General features: G+C 36.8%; 1 long non-coding RNA gene across 1 annotated transcript; it reads right to left on the minus strand.

The window, feature by feature from the left end:
- Window positions 1–10,616: 10,616 nt before the first annotated feature.
- LOC107207579 lies at window positions 10,617–21,647 on the minus strand. Its single transcript, XR_004498328.1, has 3 exons — window positions 21,597–21,647; window positions 17,745–17,891; window positions 10,617–10,645 (listed from the first exon to the last, which is right to left on the minus strand). It is a non-coding gene; the product is annotated as an uncharacterized LOC107207579 (long non-coding RNA).
- Between the last annotated feature and the right edge of the window lie 1,172 nt (window positions 21,648–22,819).

Below are 22,819 nucleotides of genomic sequence, written 5' to 3' on the forward strand. Positions count from 1 at the left end.
TTTCTTATTCCCCTTTAATGCAGGATTTAGAAATATGTTCAGGACTTATATTTATTTAATGACTAAAATGTTGTACTTCACCTTGTGCAAATTTATAAACCTGCAAAACTATTTTTAAAACTATATTTTTAGTGCAGTTCAATAATTTTACTGTTTGCAGGACAGGCTCTACATGTACATTTAGATACTTAAGTGAGAGGTTCCTGTGACTTTCTTTGTCTTCAGTGGGAAGTATTCCAAACTGAAAATATTGGTCCACCTTAAATAATTTTCAAATCAATAAAATTATATTGTGCAAGTACATATGTTTTATGTCTATACTCTGACAACTCTGAATTGTTCAAATCCTCTTAGGGGACATACAGTCGAAATCAAATGATTACTGAATTCAGTGGGGGTCTTTCTACTGTCCTCAGGATTAGACACAAAATTCAGAACTCAGGAACAATTCTTTCAGTTTGTCTGCAGATCAATAGCCTTTACTAATGTTAATAGTACACTACTTGGTTTCCTTCACAGATATTCTCACTTTTTAAATATCTTCTGTTCTGATACTGAGAAATGATGTAAAAGCATCTTTGCAGCACAAAGAAAATGATGTGAGTAGATGTTAGTTCAGTTATCTATTGAACACTGAACTTCAGTGTTGTTACACATTCTCTAGAGAGCATTTCTTCAAAAACAAGAAGGGAACTTTTCTTAGTAAATGTCTATTTATTATTAAATGCACACTGGAAGATTCATTAATGAATATTTGAGAAATGTTAATAATGTATCTTCCATACCTCTTTTATCTGGAAAGAATTTCCTAATTAGCTATATAAGCCACCATATATTCTCCAAAATGCTATCAAAATAATTTGGGATTTACTGCATTTTCAAAGACTAACAGTACTGTGTATAGGAAAAAAAAATGAACCAACCAAACAAAAAGACCCAAAAAACCAAGATCTGTGTTAAGGATGTTCTCGTGAATGCCTTGAGCACTGTGCTAAGGGAGGGATTTGTCCACCATCCAGGGGTGGTTTATGAGTGCAACTCATTAGCCAGTTTCTTATGAGTACCAGAAAACCCTCAGGGAGTGGAACAATCCCACTGGGAATGCAGGGTAATAAAAGAACATTCATTCTTTGAATCGCAGACCTTGATTCTACCTGCTAAGGCCAATGAGGAAGCCTCCATCAAACAGAATTTGGACATGTCTAGTTTATGAACATTACTAGGAATGATATCACACTTGAACAATGGGTTCAAATGTTAAGCACTTGTGTTTAAATTTAAAAGTAGCAATCAATTTACCATACAATAGACTATTCTCATTAAAAAACCCAGAAATAAATAAGTCCTGTCTCAAATATCTAAATTCCTACAAATCTTAATGAAAATGACTGAGAAATACTGAAATTTAAACTCACCAAAATCATATATGTAACTATCAGTCTGCCTGCAAGATGGTAGACCCCTGTCATGTCAACTACTGATTAAAAATGATATATAATACAGCTTGGCTTCCTCATCAGAGATGTGAGATGGAGAAATGTGACATAAAATAAGATCCTGTGCTTACTTTCACTTTTTCAAACATAAGAAACAGAAAATTTTCCAGGATATCCTCTGTAAGATCCTGACTTGTTTGATCTGACATGATAATAATGAATTGGTGTCCATTGCTGAAATGAAAATTGCAATGGGCCCTACACCCCAACAGGCCTTTTCTTCCTCTCCACAGTAACCAAAGTGCTCTAAATTCTGTCTCCAGCAGACTGCTTTTTTAATGAATCCTAAGTCAGCCATCTCTAATTCAGTGTTATTAGAGCTGGAAGTATTAACCTGATTCTCCTGAATTACCAATCAGTAAGTGACTGAATACCCATTTAGCCGCTGTGTCTCTTGGCACTCATCAAAGGGTTCAAAGTCGCTTTGATGGTGTCATCTCTGCAGCCCGCACCTTTATCAGACAGGTTTGCAGTGGGCACACACTCTGCCACCAAAATGTATTAACCCTACCTTCTTAACCAGTTAATTACACTGGCTTAAGGCTACCTCTTGATTCTTTTGTCAAAGCTAAATTTAGCAAAATTTGGGATGTGAATATACTTTACTTTTGTTCTGTTTATCTGAATAACTCTGACTACTCCCTTAGAGACTTATCTGAGAAACTTTCCATCCTTCTCTGCCTTTGATCAAAGGCTGTCAGAATTTGCTTCATTTACATTTCAGACCCCCTGATTAAACCATGTCCTTTGGGTTACGAAGTATTGTTGGATGACAGAACTAAGACAAACTGTTCTAACTTCCTCATTGCATTGTCTTACTTCAAGATTTTTATCACCCTGTTATTATGCCTCTACTGTATCTGCATGCCAGTCTGGTAAAGGAGCTTTCTTGCTTCAGAAGTACTGATAATCTCTGGGTTTTAGGACAATAAATGACTCTCAGTCCTATGGATATCATTACTGTTAAGAAAATTAGTGTACAGATAACCTCCTGACTACTGGGAGCATATTTCTTTTCCCAATGTTCTTTGTCCACAGTATCCTATGAACAGCACACACCACCAATGACAGGTTTAATTTAGAAGGGATCAGCTCTTTGCAATTGATAGCTATGCAGCCCTTCAGTCAAAATAAAATCAGTAACAAGAAGACTTCTTTGGTTGGTCCTACAGCATATTCTTTGTTTCATGCTGTTAACAATGAGCAAGGTTCATGACATGACATTTCATCAACTAAATCTTTGTCCCTTGATAACCTCTTAAAATCCTGGGCTTTCAACAGAATTCCCTTTCCCTGAGAAGGATTCAGTTAAGCTCTTATTAAACTCATACAGTGTCACAGACCACTGACAGAATAAACCTCCAAAGCCTAATTTGGCTTTGCTTTCTCTTCCTCTCTCTTCTGGAGCAAGTGTCTTCCAGAAGAGCCTTACAGTTTTGCTGGCTTTGACAACCCATATCTTGGTACAAGATAAATACAAAGCTGAGAAAAACACAAGTGCAGTCTCTTCTACAGCACTGGGCACACCAACTGGACAGTGGAGTGCTTGGCTAGTGTTTCATGGAATTGCTAGAAAAAAAACAGCCATGAGATTTTGCTGCCATCACTTCTGATGCCATGCACTGTAACTTGGTCTCTAAGACTGACTTTTTCAGAGGTCACTTAGGCGTGTGAATTTTTTGTGTCTTCCTGCTAGCAGTCATTATTGATAGTCATGATGAAATTTTAAAGTGGTTTACTTTATGTATGGAAAGTGAATACTGAAACTGTCTTTTAAGTCAAGAGAAAATAATCCTTTCAATCTGATGTCAAGAGACAGAGTGACTGACTGTCAGATTTCTGTTGATTTTTCAAGACTTTTTAATGCTTTCAGCTCTTAAATAATGCTTGTAAAAGTCATTAGTTTCTCCATAATGCACACTGCAGGTGCAGATATAAGCAACTGAATACAACTTTAGAATTTGCTTTTCTTGGTACTTACAAAAGGGAGAAAATGTGAAAATACTTTTACTACCTTTTTTGTTTGGTTTGTTGATTTTTAGGAAGAGTTTTATATTTTGGAGCTATTGAAAGGCTACCTTTTTTAATTCCTTCTTTACTTATAATTTGTGTTTCTATATTAGATATGGCCAAAGAAGCACATAAATAAATATATAATCATAACAACTATGGATAAACCATTCCAGGGTAATATTTTTATAACAACTTAAGAATTTATAAGGAGGACAATGAAAAATGCTAATCTATGAGGCTAAAGTGTTGTCTCTAACAAGATATACACGATTATATACCTAGCTAGTTATGTCATTAGCATCATCTGATACTTAAAGGGACAGGGGGGCTGTCAACAATGAATGCAAAAGAGGAATGCAAATAATTATGTAATTATTGCACTGTAGCTTCTAGACAGATTAGTTTGGCTTAAATTTATGAGCAATAAAGTAGAATGCACTGTTGAAGTTGCACTAAAGATGTAATCTAGCCACATCATATTAACAGTATGCATGTATTTGTCTCAGAGCCCTATGGCAGAAATCATTGTTCAGCTTCCAAAAATGAGGAATGGTTCTATCTCAAGTTCAGAGGCAAAGACTTTGGTTCTGCTCAGAGAACATCTCTGGGGTCTATAGAGGATGGACCCTTTCATTTGGGAGAGCATTACATAATTCTTGCTCCTTCTATTTCAATTCCGTATTCACCTGGAATATTTCACTCTCATATACAGATACTTACATTATTAGGCTACTGAAAGAAATGATAAAAGAGGGCTCTCCACAAAACCATAAGTACATGTGTATGATCACTAATGATACCACCTCATCCTTTCTTCATAAGCAGGGGAACAATGTGAAAAAAAACCACCCAAGAATAAGAAATAACAGCAGCTCACAAAATGGATAAAGCCTCATTTAATAGAGAAAATTTAAGCAGCAGTGGATGCCGTCATAGAACTCTACCTGACTACCACGCTTAAAAGTGCACCCAACTTGCAGGCAGGCTGCAGAGGATCCTGTCAGAAGTGACCTGGATTTGGTAAGAAAGCCTTGCTGCTCTTTCCCTTGAATGGGTCAGATGGACGTGTCAAGTACAAGCAGCCAGCTATGAGGATACCTGATTGCACATTTTGATCACAGACAGTCCACTTTTAATAATATTTTTTCATTATTTTCATCTAAATTCATTTGAAAAATGACCAGTGGACTATGTCCACAGTACAGAACAGTACATACAAATTGACTACAATAAAGCAGTGAAAAGACAGATTTACTCTAATTTATAGATTAGGCCACTAAATGAGTGAGATAAATATTTACACAGCATGAACTGGCATTCTGGCTCAGTGCATACAGGTATAAAGTAAAAGGATGTCAGTACTAGAATACAGACAGATAATATAATTTATTTTAGTCTCACAGCTCCACTGACCAATCAAAATTAAAGTGATACTTAATAGCCAACAATGCACAGTGGCACTGACATGTGAAAATTATGTTTCTCACTTTCATGTCAAACCCTTTTTCATTTTTCCTGCTATTATATTGAAAAGGAATTTAGTTAAAATGAGAACAAAAAAGTGCTCTCTGTCTTATCAGTTGGAAAGGGTGAGGTTCTCTTGTGACTGAGTAAAGAAGTGACATTTTTGCCTACTTCCTCACCCTGAGAATAAATTCTCATTGGTTTTAAATGTTACAGAGTTTGTCTGCTTTAAGATATCTGCTTCAAGCAGGTGATGTGTGTCAGTTCAAGAAGAAGCAAGTGAACCAAAAATCCCTGGGCATTGCAGACATTCAAGAACATGAGTAACAAACTCCAGTCACATAAGCTGTGCCAAACAGAAGGAAAGGTTTCTTGAGTTTAAAGATGTTTTCCAAAACTTTTTTGCTTCTGTTTTTCAGAAAATGATCCACTTCTCCTTTTAATACAGTAACTAAAAAATGTAATTTTGTTTAGATTATTAAAACTGTCCTTGAGTGCCAGTACAGCTCAAACAGATACCAGAACATTCTAAAGTAATTCAAAGACTTCCAAGAGCCTTGCTCAATTTTCTCCTAGTAAGCCATAATGTAGAACAAAGAGTGGGGAGAATTCAAGAAAAGCACCACATTCCTGCTACCCTGAAGATCTCGGCTCTGTTCCCTGTATTTGAGAACCAGGTTGAAACCCACATGCACTTGTACATCCTTGAGGAGCAGACCACACTCCTTTTGGGTGAAAACAGTGATACTGGGAATGAGAAGGAGAGGAAATGCCTTTTGCCTCTCTGGAACTAGGATGGTCTGTTTTGAGAGTACCAAAGTTGGCACAAATCAAAAGGTTTCTCCTACTGATGAGGTTTCCCTGGTGAGAGATGAACAATTTTTTTTTCTTCATTAAATGGATTGAGTGAAGAAAAGATGCTTCTAGACCTGAAGTTCTATGATGGTTAAGGATTAGCTCTCAGAAGTAATTGACACATTTCCTTAGGTTTTGGGAACAGGGAGAGACATTTGGAGAATCTCTGTGGATCTGGATCTATAATCTATTTATGGATCTTAGTTCCTAATTAGACTGATGGCTTCTGGCATTCCCAGCTATAAACTGCATGGCAAGAGTCTTCTACCTGTGCATTCAACACGACGTGTGCTCCAGAAACTACTTAGGAAAACAAAGTTCTGGCTTACAAACTTGTCACTGTTTCACATATTGCTGGAATTAAATAAATTACTTCTCCTGGGGTTTCCTCAACTTGCTATAAACTCCTTCCTGCAAACAAGTTTGCAAAATAATTTTTAATGACAACTTCTGAAGATTATTTTTAATACTAACACTGGAAAAAGTAGGCCATCTTTTATTCTGTAAAAAAATTAGGAATGTAACTCAAGTGCAAATACACCTGGTTACATGATTTAATTTCTAGTAATATTTTCTTCAGTCTCACTTGTTCAAGAACAAACACACTATTTATAATTGATCTGTAATGATGGAGGGATGTGCCCACTATACCCCCCGATGTACAAGCATAAATGATGAAAATACGATTCGAACCTTAAGCAGGTAACAATTACAATGAAAGCAATTTGTTGAAAAAATGAGTGAATAAAAATAATGCAGTGAACATAGATACAAGAATCAGAAATATTTACCTTTGCCTCTATTATAGATTACTTTTCTACATGATGTTTGAAATGTGCTCTCCATTAAATTGCTCTGTTAAAGAATTTACTCACATTTTCATTTTGTTTGCAATGCACCCTGTTAGACTGGATGTTTGGCTTTTCTTTTCCACAGTAAGGCATTTGGAACATTGCCTCAGCTCTTACCAAAGATGCTTGCTCCAGGAATCCAGTGAGGCAGAGGAATATTCTCTTTGTTAGCAGGTCTTTGCTTACAGCATTTTTTGTCAGTGAGGAGAGGTTTGAGTTGAATGAAAGGAAATTTTGAAAATTGGTTCGTTCGGTCTTGAAAGGAAAAATGAAGACACGTATATAATCACACCCATAAAAGGTTACTCAAACAAAGCTGGTAATAAATTACCTCCTATATTCACTGGGGAATAAAGTGAAAGTGATGTGCATAAAATACAGCAATGGGGGTTTAACCTAGATGTTATGAGACACTTCGCACTGAGAAACTAGAGAAGAAATTAACAAAGTGGAGGAATCCAGATTTTTAAGGCTAGTATTTTTAGGCTAATATCAGCCAAAAATTGTTCAGCTATAACTGCTCTTGTTGTAAGTGAAATACAGTAAAAGACAAGATAGGGTGCATTTCAGCCTCACTCTCTCTTTTACAGTCTTCCTGAAATCAAAATATTTTCATTTGAACATTTGTTAGGTTCAATGTGTTAGAAAAATATGAAATAAAACATTTTATTTTTTTTAGACAGATTTCAAAATAATCAGTCAGATAGCCACATAAAAGAACCCTAATCAAGCTTTCAGCAAAGGTTTTTGGTGTGGATGAACCCTCCTTTTTCACACAAACAATTTTGTTCAGCTAGATCTGAAACCAAGTTAACTGCTCATTAATTCTTTCCCAGACAGTTTCTAAAGTCTTTATGACAAGTTTCCTTGGTAACAGCAGCCAGCATATTCCATGACACCTAGCCATTAAACCAGACAAAAGCACGGATTCTGAACCTCCTGCCTTCATCCTGGAGAATAAGGAGAGGCTAGAGGCAAACTCACTTCCTGGCCTGTACATGATCCTGGAGCAAGAACACAGCTCATGCAGCTGATGTGTCCTGTGACACCTTTGAAATGTGTACAGCAGCTCTTGGATCACCTAACATTTGCCACTGCCTTTTCCCAGCTATGAGTTTGCAGGAAAGTGTTGGATCACTGGGCAAACAGCTGTAACTTCTGAAGTAAAAAGTTTTCCCCAACTGCTTTGCACTCCTGCAAATTCTTAATCCAGTCAATATTTATAAGAGAAAAATGCTTTACTGTTTTTGTTTTTAAACTTGATGATCCTATTGGTATTTTTGATTAAAGAACAACCCAAATATTTCAGTCATTAGCAACTGCATTGTGCTAAATGCTGTTTAATAGAGATCCAAGAACAGAGACAATCTATCTGTATTAACTTCAATCCTAGATCTGGTTCTCTGCTTCACCCACTCACAGTGAGAACTGATTTATTTCATACTCAACTAAACCACTGTAACAGGTATTCATGATCTGATAGTAGAGACCACAGCTAGAAGAAGATGGAAATCTGTTTCCTGAAAATGAAGGAATTAATACCCACCATGCTGGGAAATTTTCTGAGAAAGAGTGTGCTGAACCAACAAACTCCTACAGCTGAAGGTGATTCTCAGGTGATGGGTGAGGGCAATGCTCTCATCAGTTTTAGGTAAGATCATCACGGTGATGGAGGACAGCCAGAACAAAGGAAGCTGAACTCTGCTCAACAGTAAGGGCAGATCTTATTATTGATAAACAGCTACATCAGCTGAGAGAAGCAACAGGCTCTGTAATTGTTGTCAGAGAGTTAATCAAAGGAATGCAAATACTCTCTTCCTGAGATAGCCGCACCAATATTGAGAGGGAGTTCAGTGTAAGGGTATGAAAACTGAAAAAGGAAGGAGTAAGTGTATTTTGCATTATACATTTAACCCTCCTCATGGAAAATATCTAAAAGAACATGGTCAGAGGGCACTGGACTCAGGATGAGAGAAGGTGATCTTACCATGAAAGAATGATGACCTGAAAATGAAATAAACTTATTCAGTTCTTCCCGCCCTGCTTATGGAGCTGCAGAAGTATTTGATATCAGATATCTACTCCTCTACCACATGGCTAAAAAGTTCTTGTTAAATGTTGTTTGAAACTGAAATCTTGCTGGTTTTTCTACAGAATTGTTAATTCTTATGCAAATCTGCTCCTCTAAGACACTTTTTTTATGAAGCAGAACATCCTGGGATATGAAGAATGGTGTCTCCTTAGTCTGATTTTTTCTGCCCTACTGATTTCAACAACGATATGCATGCCATTTCAACACTATGTTTGGCAATGAAGTTAAGAAAGATTAAAAGGAATCTTCCTGATCTCCAATTACGTATATTTAAATATACACTTGACACAGTGTATTAACAGGCAAAAACCTGGAATTGTCAACAGCTGAAAAGCCTGATCATCAGAAAAATGCATTCAAAATTTCTTTCATGCATTTTCTGTGGGCAAAATCAGACTTCAAAGAGCAAATAAGAACTGATGTTGGATTTTATCTCTTTTTTTTTTTCTCAGATTCTTTTCCCAGATATGGCTTCTTTCATATTCAAGTTTGCACAATGAATAGCAATTTTGACTCATTACTGTCTCAGTTGCTTGGGCCCATATTGTTCAACTTCAAAATTATGTTACCTTCTTTTCAATGCCATTCCTAACCATGGAGACAGAGTATGTCAAACTGATTTATGCCTGGACACTTAGCTCAAGAGTGAGTTATTTTCCCAAGCAAATATGCCAGTATAACATGCAAGCTTTTAAAACATGGAAGCAAAAATAAAATGATTTAATTGAAATTCTTAGGGTGCAAATAACGTAAGTTCCATATCCACATATATACCCTAATCATGTGATCTTTACCAATATCCACAAAGATGAAACTATCAATGAAATGCAAGAGTCAGGGTTTTTTTGTTCTTTTTTATGTTTGAGTATATGCAGAACCCATTTCAGTAAATTGCATCAAACTAGTAATAGAGACAAATACTACTCAAATTACACCAGTAATTCTGTACAAAAATGGGTTTACTCACTGTGCTTAATTGACAAGAGATCCATGGAGAGGAAATACTGATGAGAAATCAAAACAAGAATCTTAGGAGAGAAAAACCAAAGAAGACTGGAGACACAATGCGTTCCCTGAAAAGGGGAATTAGGAGCAGATACAGGGAAAGATAGAGACCTTTGCCTTTCTTGTCACATCTGGTGACATTCTCATCAGATTCAGTGACTGAAACAAAGAAGGATCATTGTATTTATGAGAAAACAGGGAAGAAAACCATTCCTCAGTTTCCTTGGTCAGCAGATGGGGGTGGTTAGTCCAGGAAGATACCAAACTTTGCTCTCTGTACTTCCCCTGGAGTAAAACAAGTCCCCAGTCACACAGATCATCCCTCCTGCCCTTGCTTTGCACTTTCACCAGTAGCTGTCCAGAAACTAATAAAATACAGAGCTGCCACAGGACATTCCACAATATTTTTGGACCGGTCTTGTCAAGCTTACAGTTAAGACCTGAGAGGAAGCTTAGCACAAATGTTAGCCCTGGAGCAATCAACACTTTAGGGTAATGCCTACCAGCTTTGTTACTAATGTAGCATTTTATTTGGTTGCAAAGTGTGTTTAGGGTACGACTGTCATAAATAATTCTTATTAAAAGGGATTTTAAAATGCTGGCGAGTAGGTGAGACACTGGGGAAAGGTGATGGTGGCTGTCAGATGTGACAGGACAAGGAAGGTCTGCACTTCTATTTGCAAGTGTGGAAAAGAAGTACTTCTGTTTAAACAATCAATTATGGTGGCCTTTTTTGATGCCTTCAAAATTAATGTACTGCAGCTGGCAGGAGACAGCTCCATGCACTCTGAAAATGGCAGATGTGACGTTTTCAGAAGCAATGTCCTTGACATTGAATTACTCGGAAGTTGTCCAAACTGTGAAAAGGCCTAGGAGGAATGAACAGAAAGCTCAGCTAGCTGACAAAACTGTCTAAAATTCTTTTCTCTTCGTGAAGAACTAGGAGGTGGGAACATGGCAACTGTCTACCCATGTATTTTATTTTTGCTTCAACAGCAAAATGGTACTAACTTTGTTAGACCTTAAGCAAAGATTAACTTCCTGTAGTGACAGGGAGAGTCTATGCAAGAAGTGGAATTTATTGTCTGCTTCTGTTCATCTCATCATGAGGGTCCTGAGGAAGTCTATGAGTGCTAGAAAATTGCTGCCTTTGTGGCAGCATATCATCGTATATTACAGATATATTAGCTAATGTCTGGAATTGTTTCTGACATTTAAACAGATAGGTAAGTAGTTCAATAGGCAGATAAAGCACAGACTGCGCTTTATCCTGTGGTTATTATTTTATGAAAGCACCTTATTATATGATCTTCCATACTTGCTGACGGGAAGTGTTCAATGACTGGAGGAAGATGATGGGCAAAACAGACCTGAGTGTTCTCATGTGACTGTGAGACTCACAGGATACAGAGTATCATCAGCACTGATTGAAAGCAGCAATACTGTGATTTCAAATAATTAAGAAAGTACGTGAAAGGGAGCACTTGAACCACCTTGAAAGGAAAGGATTGAGGGGGTTGGGAAGTACAAGGCAGCACTGTTCACAATGGAAGAAGAGTTCCTGTTTTCCCAGTGCACCCTGTCAGAACTTTCCAGAAGAGATGAAGTGGCGTGTGCAGCATAGAATGATAGCACCAGTTAAAGAGCCAAAAAGAAAGCACTAGTTAAGGAACCATAAGAAATTAACTGGAGAGAAACCATGCAAGCAACTGATGGGGGTTTGTGGTATTGTAAGCCAGCCAGTTTCAGTCATGTATCCAACACAGATAAAAACAGTAAAGAACAAAGTTCTTGGATAAGTGGAGTTATGGGGTGCATATATGTTGTTAATTATATTAGGGGAGATTTGTGATTTCATTTACATAACATTTCATCTATCTAGTATTTACGTAAAACAGGTAGGTATGGAATTCCCTTATTCTGCATTTATTGAAGTACTTTTTACAGCATTTACTACATTTTAGTGTTTCTTAGGCTTATCTTTGTGTCCTGAAAAATTAAAACAGGAAGATTGGTAACATATGCATTGCTTGTTAATGAATCTGAATGTGTTAATTTTTATGATGGCTACCATTTCATCATTAGCAGTTGGCTTTCTGCAGCTAGATTATGTTCCCTGCTATGTTGCAACAGTAATCATACAACATACATTTTCAAACAACTTCATACCATAAAAGTTTTCATTTTCATTTGTTTCCATCTGCTCATCCACTTCTCTGAAACTCCCTAGAATCCCAAAGCTCAAAATATCATTCAGGTGAATTCTTCCTGCCCTCCAGCTGGCAGTGTCACTATTACTATTTGGACTAAAGTACATTGAGTAGATAGAGGTTCTGCCCAGATATTTTCTGCTTTTGTAACTTACATCTGCTGCCTCACGTGCTTACTCATGACAATAAAATTGCAATGCACTTCTTCACTGAGTTTACACCATGTTTAAATCTCCTCCTATTCCCCCAGTGAAGCAGCTCCTAAATAAAAATGCTTCCTTTCTAGTTTATTGATCTTCATCTTTGGACACTAATACATGATAATATCTGAAGAAAGTGTTTTTATTTAGACCAGTTAAAACTTCACTGCAATCTCTTTTGTCTCTACAATCTCTCTCCTACAACAATCTCTCTTTGTCCTACAGTTTGTACAAAGCAAAAGGGCACCTAGACACAGATTTGAACTAAGTGACTACAGGCATAGTAGCTAATGACTAATATTCCAACTTGTTACAGATATACCGGATGACTATTACCCTTCCTTTCACTCCATTATTAATGGCCTTATTAGGAATGCAAATCAATGTCCACTATGTAAAATGGAAAACACAAAAATCAATTCATGTCCTGTTGCATATGGTTTAGATGCAGACTTTTTCTTCATAGTGTCACAGGTTCAAATCAAACCTTGAATACTAAATTAACTTTAGATGTTTAGTTTACTTATATGTTTCTCCTGTATATTTTCTATATTTACTTCTAATGTATTTTTGTTTAAAAGGAATGGCTCATAAATGCTATTTGTAAATACAGAACAAACCATTCAAAAGCAAATCAAGGGCTAAGTTGGAGAAAACCATGATGATCCTGGTTTTTAATTTCTTATTTCATTTATTATTAATTTATTTATTATCAGCCAAAATTATAAAGCCCATGTCCAAAATTCTTAAGCTACTTTGTTTTTTCCTGTTGATACACCAGGATCAAAGTCACTGTTGTATGCACTGACACTTTCAGTTACTGGAGAACTGCTTTCATTTCTCAGAAATGGTCCTGAGACCTTCGTTGTAAGTGATATAGCACAGGTCCCTTTCATTTTCTTTGATACATATTTTTTAATCACTGGGAATCACCTGAGATTAGAACCCCTAAGTAAATGACCCATAATCAAAGGAGGTGAAAATAGTATTTCAGGTCCTCAACTGAACAAATAATGGTCAAGACAGAGAGCTCATATCTTCCTCCAGAATTCTTTTAGAGAATTATATTTTTCATATTTTATCAGCTTTCCCTCTCTTTATTTTTTTCAGATAAAAGTCCTTGGATTTTTATATAACCATAAAATCTTTGCTGAAAATTAACTGCTACATAAATTGGATATAAATCAATAAATATATGTAAATATGTGCATGTTTGTTTCCCTTCACTTATTTTGCACTTAAATAGTATAGAAAACTCTTAAGGCTAAATAACACCTTACCAATAAATAAAATGTATTGGTGGCTGAAATGTGGAAGCACAAGTATTACAACATTGATCTTTTTATTTCATTTTCTTACTGATAGTGTAAAGGAGAAAAAGCGAGAAGAAGCACAAGCAATAGACAAAGAGAAAAAAGGGAAGAAGTTATGAAGTCTCTGTGAATTACCCCGTTTTGCTGTGCAATCATTTATGGCAATAAAATCACAGAGGAAGTCTAAGCCACTGCTATAGTACATATCATATCCTGTGTACTTAATGCATCCACTGTTTATCCATAGCAGCTTCATTTAACAACATATAAAATAAGGGGCTAAAAGTATGGATTTCTGGATATAAGTATTCAATCCCTTTTGCCCTAGTATTAATAAAATCATCAGTATTACCAGTCAAAAGAGCCAAACCACTGGTAGATCTTGGTGGATATTTTATGAAGATCTGAATAAAGGATCAATCACCAAATCCGGTAGGAAAGAAATTTCATTACAGCTCTTTACTGAATAGTTAAACAAAAGTAAGCCTAATATTTGAACATGGCAAGGATAGAAGGCTAGCAGTCTTCATAAGAACATGGGAGTTGTTTTGTCACACTTGAGGATTGACAGGAGCTGCTCTTTTGGATAATTTTTTGGAGATGGCAGCTGGATCACAATTTTCTCCTTTTCCTGTTCTTCCCTTCATGTACACTGTTTCATTTCCCTTTTGCTTACTTTTCTGATAGCTGAGTGTGTATTGATATAATCACTAGTTCACATATTAGTTTTTCAGTTGTGGAAATGGTGTTGTACATTGCTGTTTATTTTTTTGCTTGAACAACCTGTGCCAGGCTGTCTCACAGTCAACAAAAAAAAGATAAACAGAATTCCTTCCTAACTACTTGGAGATGGGGGGAAATTCCACTGGGAGCCATACTGTATTTAGGAACAAACAGAATTTGCAAAGGCTTTTTACTAGCCTAGCTTCATTCAGTTGCTGAAAGTAGAGTGGAGTCATTCCTGGCTCCACACTGCAAGAGGAAAATGATGTCACTTGTCTCAATTCTTGGTTCCTAAAAATTAGCATTCAGGTTCTTTGTATAAGCTGTTGAATGTACTGCAACACAACCCCTTTATTTCATGGGCTATAAAGCTTAGGAAATACAGACATCCACAAGCTATGAAGCAAAGGCTCATAAAAATGCCATGAAATGTGCAATTATCCACTAGGATGGGTCTTCAAACTATGCCTGGAATGAACTGAACTGGGGGATTTAGTTGAAAAGCCAAACTCTTCACAGATCACAATGACAGTAGACAAAAATGGAAAGATACATGAAAATCAGAGTCAGCAGAGCTCTCTGAATTTAATAAAGTAACCATACACACTCAAATAATTCCACGCAACTGCCTTTGAAAAAAGTAGTTATCTTGAAACTTTCTGCTAGCTGAGTGCCAATGACTCCATAAACAACGGATTTAATTAATGAAAATTACCCCTACCAAACAAGTGAAAATGGATGCTTGTCACCTCTAGCACTCCCTAATTTCCTCCCTAAGGCTGACCAAAAGTATTGCTTGGAGGGTGAAAATGTAGTATACAATGCGCTGTAAGATGATTTCCTTGTGTGCCAGAGAGTAGGTATTGCTACAGTATTTGTAAAGTTACTCACTAAATGTTAAACTTCTCATAGCACTAAGACATGTAGTTTTAGTACTTTTATTACTATTCAACTATTACAATTCAACTACAGATTGGATAAAACTAGTGAAATTTCCTTTTAAGGATTTAAATCCCCAGTAGAATGTCTCTTCTACTCCACTCACTTAAATATTCTCCCTCTGTACTGTTAACTAAATAGATCCCAAAGACATGATTATCTAGAAATTTATCTTCTTTTATCTACTCTGGATAGACCTGTCAGAATTTATCTCCACACTATTACCTATGTCTAAATTTCTCATGAAAATAATGACTAGACAAACTTCTTTGACATCACATTATCCTGTTAATATGTCCCTTTATATCTCACACCTTGGAAACCCTCTGTTCAACTGGAAGTAGTATATTAATGTCTCACAGAATCTCTTACATAAATTGCTCATGTCCTCTTCATATTTTCAAGGCTGTTCCTGAGGGCTCATCTAATTAGAGGCGTATCAAGCACAATTGATAAAAGCTAGATCATGCAACTCTGCATCCAACTGATAACAATGAACAGACTTTTCAGCCTTTAACAAGAGATAAAATTTCTAGAGCTGAGCAGCAGGTAGTGAGTGGGTGACCCGCTTTCTTTTACTTTGGCAATCAGTAACTCAGAATATGTATCTAAAAGCACAAAGTATCTAATATGTATCTAAAGCACAAAGTTCAGAATTACTTTTGAATGGAACTTAGTGAAATGTCCTAGGAAACACCAGCTGGCTAAATGAGGCAAACTTTACTCCCTCACTGACCTAAATGAGTTGTCCCATCAGAGAATCTAATACTACAGAAGGTATAGTCCAGAATGTACTTTACAGTGCAAAGTGGCAGTTCTTCTATGCACACATTGTTTGAGTAGTACAGGTGCCTTATAAATAAATACAGAATTCTGTATCCATCCAATTCTTTGTGCAGTTTGGTCTGCAACACAAGATTCTCCATGCATAGAAATTTATATTAATTAGACCTTTCTGATAAATATTGCCATCTGCATATTGTACCTGAGACTCTCTCAATGACAGAAATGATGTACTGAAATAACTGATTAATGTAGCCCAGTGCCAACCTCACTGCCTTGCCTCCACATTCTTACCTTATTAACAGCAAGCACTGCCAGCTGTTAAAGAAATGTGGGTTTTATAATACAGAAGATAACAGTGAGAGAGAACAGGACCAATAAAAATTCACAGAAGTCAGAAAACACAAATGCACAGTTCTAGTTAACCTAAATCATGTAACACAGGAACTCAGAGAGCAGATGCTGTATACAACTCAGGCTACTGATGTCTGACTGTGACTTCAGCTCCAGGAGAATGACAAAACCTGAGCAGGTCTTTTTGTGGGAACACCAGGATCTATGCATAGGGACAGCCAGTTCCAGCCTAAGTGCATTCCCCTCAAAAGAAAGTGGATGCATCTCCTGGATTAAAGGCAATCACAGATGCAAAATAAGATAACCCAGCACATCATGTCACTCCAATTCCTGTCCAATGAAGCATAATCTGATTTGCAGTATTTTAAACTACATCCTGATTGGATTACTAATGAAGGCTGGCAATTCTGAGGAGTTTACCAATTGCTGACAGTTTCTGTGAAGCAGCTGGGCAACTACTTTTAAATTGAGAAAGACTGTAAAATATATTTACAGCTAAATGCCTTTCTACAAAGATGGGCCAGATGGTCCCATAGAAATTGGAAAATGAAGGAAGCATTAATGAATCATCCAAGAAACCAGAAATCTTTTAGTGGGTGGTACAGTCCATTAAAAAGAAAAATCACCCCAAACCCAACAGTACCCAACTCTTCATAAAGTGCTGTTTTGCTTACCGTAATTTAAATGCACTTATAGGCATATTGCATTTCTAAATAATTGCAGTGAAGCATAATTTTATAACAAATGAAGTTTGCTTTTGTCATGTTAATAACATATTCCATTACCAGATGAGATTTAAAGTTGAATATTTTTTTTTTAAAGCCAGAGAAGTCTGAAAGGGAGAGAGATTCTCAAATAGAGAAATGTTTCTAGAAAGAGCTCTGGACTTAGTAGAAACCCTTTCTGATAATAACTAAAACACTTATTGGTTGCCACTGAGATAAGAGCAAACCAAGATTCAAAGGTCTTTTAAATTGAATGGCAGAGAGAGAAATCTCTTGTGATTTCCTAGTCCATGCAACTCAATAATGCATGTTTGTTTTCTTAAAGGATCTTATTCTCCAGGACGTTTTTCAAGACCTGATCCTTCTAGTGCAAAGTGAAATCTCTGCAATACTTCACTGTTGCACAACTAATTGCAGCTTGTTATTCATTTCTCAATTCTTAATTGTTTTCCATCCTTCTGTTTTTCCTTTCTCTCCAAGGAAAAGAATGAAATGCCTCTTTTAATTTGTTAAGCTATCAATAAAATAGCTTGACAAAAGCAGTATCCTATTGAATAAGAATTGTACAAGTTTGAAAACAAGCTAATGAAATGAGCAGTTACCCTCAATAACACACTTACCATTACTGAAGTTGTTGATGCCTCCTTAAATTAAGTGCTAATGATCAGGCCCTATGGTGCTGTTGGATTTGGTAAAAATCAAACACAAACAATTACTATACCTGCAGATTACAGGAGTAAAGGATATCACTTGTAGAGTCGTAATTGGAGTTCACATGTTGTTTGAATGACACAATTTTCATGCCCGCTTGGGACAGCCTTACTTTGATTTTGAACTGTTGAAAGCAAGTTGATCTGTTGCTTCATGTCTAAGGGAAAAGATGGAGGGTTCTTATTAATTCAGTTTTTCCATTTGTGGGCTTTGATTATGTGTCAAATGAGCTTTTGAACTGAATCCAGCCTTTGGGTACGACTCAGCACAATTCATTCCTGAACATCTATGCAACACCTTCAGAGGAAACCTCTAAGTAACCACAGCTGAGACAAGGAGTGTGTGATCCTTCCTAGCTCTGTGCCACTTTGTGCCTTTCCCATCCACCTGCAACACCTGTGCTTTGCTTTAGCTCTTATGCCCCATCTAAGACAAAAATAGTTCAAGGCTCATTTTAAATAACCACTAAGCCATTGTTTGATGCTCTTTCCATTGGCAGCTGTTTGTAGCCAAAAGGAAATATTTATCTTTTAAATGTGTGTTAGATCAATAGCTAATTGTAGGAACATAATAAGGTCTGAACATCATGTTAGTTTCAAGATTTTTATTCCAATTACAGATACATGTTTTGGAATGTGTACTGCACAGTCTTAATAGAAAGATACTTGTTTTGGTCTTCTTAAGAGTATTTTTGTTTTGATACATAATATATTTCATTAGAGAATTCATTATGTCCTTTAAATTTTAGCATCCATATAACATTATTTATATTTTTAGTACTTATTATTATTTATTTTTTTCTTCAATAGGGCTTAAGAATCTGATATGAATTTCTAAACCAAGGAATATTGTTACAGAAGAAGTGGAAAAAAACCAAAATAGTCTTTTTTTAAGGAACTGAGTTGATGAGAAACTGTTTTCAAGCTCTCTTAGTGAAAAAGGCAACCTTCTTAACAATGGAAAGATTTTTTTCAGGATAGATAGAACTGCATGATGGATCCCTCAGAAGATGATTGCAAAAGTTGCAAAATCTTTATTGATAAGGTGAGCTTAATCTGTAATCAATATTCTGCATGCATTGATTCCATCTGTATTATGGAAAACTAATGCTCACACTCCATATTTTGAACATATTTCTGAACTGACTTACTCTTGGAATATTTTCAAGAGTAGTTTTATTATATTCATTTTTTTCCTCCAAGTTGTTTATGTTTTTCTTTCTCTCGAGTTGCCAGCCATCATCTTGAGAGTCTAGATTTTCTACTTGAAATATGCAGTGTATGAAATGTGAAAACAGGACATGTCATATTGCATCCTAATTAGAAATGGTGAGTCCTGGAGAAAAACAATCTAAGCACGAGCCTTTATTTGAATTTTGAAATTAATTTAGACTGATTTTACCCCTTGTGCTCCCTTCCCATTAATATTCCAGCAAAGGAATTTAGTGGCAGGTGTAAGTGCTTAAACAGCTAAGTTTAAGTGAATATTGAGGTTTACAGAAAGAAAATTTGAAACTTATAATAAGCCTCTTTTTTTTTTCTTTTTTTCTTTCCTGGTGATGAGTGTGGAGCATCATGGTAGAGCCTTTGTGTCTGCAGGTGACACCCAAGCTACCAAGAAGCGAGATCTCACATCAGGGTCAGAGCAGGCAGCTGCCTTTTATGGTAGTGTGGAGTTTCTAGCCCTGTATATTCTGTTTTGCAGAAGTTTAAGGGTAAAAACAAACCTGCTCCCGCCATAAAATGAAGAATGAACACAGGTTGCATTTAGGTCAAGGGAAGCTTTACCTCTGACACTTCAGGAAAATTGGGCCAGATGAAATTCTCACTAACTTGATGTTCTTTAGTAGGAATGATACAAATCTATAATTAGTTGATATATATTATGTTCTATAATTCAAACTAGTATAGCTTGCTTCTGAGACCCAGTGACAAGTGTAGTCATTCAGATTTCAATAAAAATATATTACCTGTAATTAGTCTACTTCATCATTGTTGGCTGCATTAAAAATGTCCACTGTTTTGAAGAAAATTATTATTCATTGAATTTCAAAGGAAACTGAGCAGCAAACAGTATCTAGTGTGATTTGTCTCATAATTAATACACTTATTCACTGTGAAATACAGCTATATTGCCCATTATTTTTAAATAAGGCATAACACACTGAATTTTAAAGGCATTGGGCTATTATGCAGAACAAAATACTTCTAGCAGATCAGAGTGACATTTAGCTTTAGCACTAAAAGAACCTGCCCTGGGTAAATAAAGAAAACAATTTTTGAACAAAATTGAAGGTTTATTTGGCAGCAGAAAATCATAAATACATTTCATAGCCAACAGGCCTCAACCTATTCTTACTGCACTTAGGTAAAGGGTATGGATGCATAAAGAAAATTCATCTTAACAGTATGCTTTCAGGCACAGAGAAATCTTGCCTCTCGTCTCAACCCAGTGCTTGCCCTCCTTTCCCAGTGGATTTTTTATCTTGCAATACTAGTGTAAAAAATTTGAGTTTATTCTGTATGCTGTTATTGCTTTGCTTTTAGTTTGCTTGCCCTCTTTCCCCACCCCCCCATTTTGTTTTTTCCCCTGTTTCTGTTTCATAAGCTTTTCCTAGACCACATCTCCCTTCTCTGTCACTTTTTCCTCGCTGTCAAATCTTTCCTCACCATCACTCTCTGCGGGATTTTGTAGGGGCTCTTTCTCCTCCTCGGGGTCCCTGTGCCAGCAGCTCACCTGGCACTGGGATGGGGATGTCACTGGGATGTCACAGGTGTCACCAGCCCCTTTGCTCCTCCACCACTGCCTTGTACCAGCCGTGGTTTCTATGCCATTAACTCCTGGCCTTGTTTGTCTCACCCTCAAGAAAGCTGGGCTCACACACTCTCCAAAATCCCTCAGGCAGGGGCAGCCTGGCAGTGCTGAGCTGGAGCTGCTCCTGCCACAGGCCTGACCCCAGGAGAGCACAGGCCCTCCAGCTTGGGAACTGGCCCCTGCAGCTCCTTCTGTCTGCCATAATTATACCTGGGAGGAACAATTTTGCCTGAGGGATTTTCTGCAAGGAATTTGTGGTGATTACTGGCACAAAAGTATGCAGAAGAAAACTTTTTTTTTTTTTTTTAAACTCTTTCCTAGCATTTTAAATGTCTGAAAGTCTCCAAGCTTACACTTTCTATCACAACAAATTCCTATTGCCCTCCATTTTTTTAATGTACACAGAGTAATGTCATTTTATGCAAAGAACTCCTCCAGTAACTTTAGTGCTTGGAAATGTGCATTTAAAATGCATTTTGAATTAAGTAGGAGTTGCCATTCTGTATCACATTTAGCAGTTTGAGAAAGGGAAAATGCAGAACTAGGATTAAATTCTGCATTAGCAGTTGAATGCTGTGAGCTGCACTTATCAGAGGCTGAAAAAAACCAGGCATTTGGGCTTTTCTTCCCTTTGAATCACAGAATACCCATGGCTTCTCTCTCTTGTATTCTCTATCATAAAATACAGTTTTTTAAAAAATTAGTAAAAAATAATAAATTAAGCTTATACATTGCCCAGGCACTACAATATATACTGATATCAGCAGCTCGAACATTTACAAATGCAATAGTCTTGCATCCAGCACTGTAAAGTGGTTGTCACTTGTGGAATAAAGCAGAATACACAACAGGAAAGAATTCCTGCCACAGCATATCTCAGGCATTTTCCCATACTTTTTGAAATGGCAAGATTACACATTTTGTAACTTTAAGTAATTTGAGAACAAAGACTTGTGACCGACTTCCCCATTTTCAAACTGATAAAATATTAGGGTGCTTTCCATGCATTTTCTGGTCACTACAACTTTATTTGAATAATTGACCTTACCTGTTCTGAGCACAGCTAGAAAGATGCAGGTCTCCAAGCAACAGAGTTCCTTAGTACCTATATGTAAAAATAATAAAAATATTAAAATCTTCAGGGCCAGACAGCTTCCAGAAAAAAACAATATATTGAATTCAGGCGCTTGCATTTGCATGATGCTGTCATTCATATTTATCCCAGGTCAATGGGACTAGAATATCTCGCAATTGTTTGGTCACTTACTGGCTGAGGTGATGTCAGGGCAGTTCTCAACAGAGAAATGACCCTAAAAACGACCCCTGACATCCCTGTCACATACTGACACAAACAAGCTAAAGGGGAAAGTCATGGCCACTGATTGTCCTGCAGCAGGGCTACAAAGAGAGGACTGGACCTTTCAGAGGTACCGATTCAGCTCTGTGGAAGAGAAACAGCTGCAAAACCTCTGTGGCCCTGGATTAATTTTTGACTGAAATGAGCAATATCAGCCTCCTTTAATCCACCACCTGGGCGAGGCAGGCTCAGCAGGGCAAAATGCACCGTCCCTCTCCATTAGCAGCAAACAGCCATTCCACTTTGCTCTGCCCACTGCCAACACAGGTATTTTTAATCTGCAATTTATTTCTGTCTGTCAAAGGTGAAAAGCATTAAGCAATTAATTATTTGAAGTGATTTAAGAGACAGCTGGAAGCCAGGGAGACTTCAAAAACTAGCCAATTGTTATTAATTCATGTGGTATTCATTAGTGTGTCATTAATGATGCTGCTTTCATTGATATTTGATATAGAATGCAACACCATTGGAATTTCTCTGCAATTTAAAAACTGCTTAAGAATATTTCCTGAAATCTGAGAGTAGTACAGATGATTTCAATCATCTTTATGCAGTGTCAGGGGTATTCTGCACTAGAGTACTCTTCCTCAGCAAACATGGAGAAATCCAGTCTCCAGCTATGACCTGCCAAAATGCTTCCCTACCCTGTCCAACCAAATATCAAATGCTACATCATTAACCAAAGACTTTGCCTATAAAACTTAGATCAGAAAACACCCTTCTGTTCCAGCCCATAAAACTTGTGGATGCTGACATCCAACATGTCATCAAATTCCCAGGGCAAGCAAATGGTGATCCCAAGAGGATCCTTCAGCTGCAGATGTCTACAATAAAGGTACTATTACCTTCCTGCACTTTACACTGTCAGCATTAACTTTGTATCTCAGGCTTTTCTGAGATATTTATGCACCCAC

This window comes from Parus major, chromosome 7 (genome assembly GCF_001522545.3).
Source record: "Parus major isolate Abel chromosome 7, Parus_major1.1, whole genome shotgun sequence".
Classification (NCBI taxonomy): Eukaryota; Metazoa; Chordata; class Aves; order Passeriformes; family Paridae; genus Parus; species Parus major.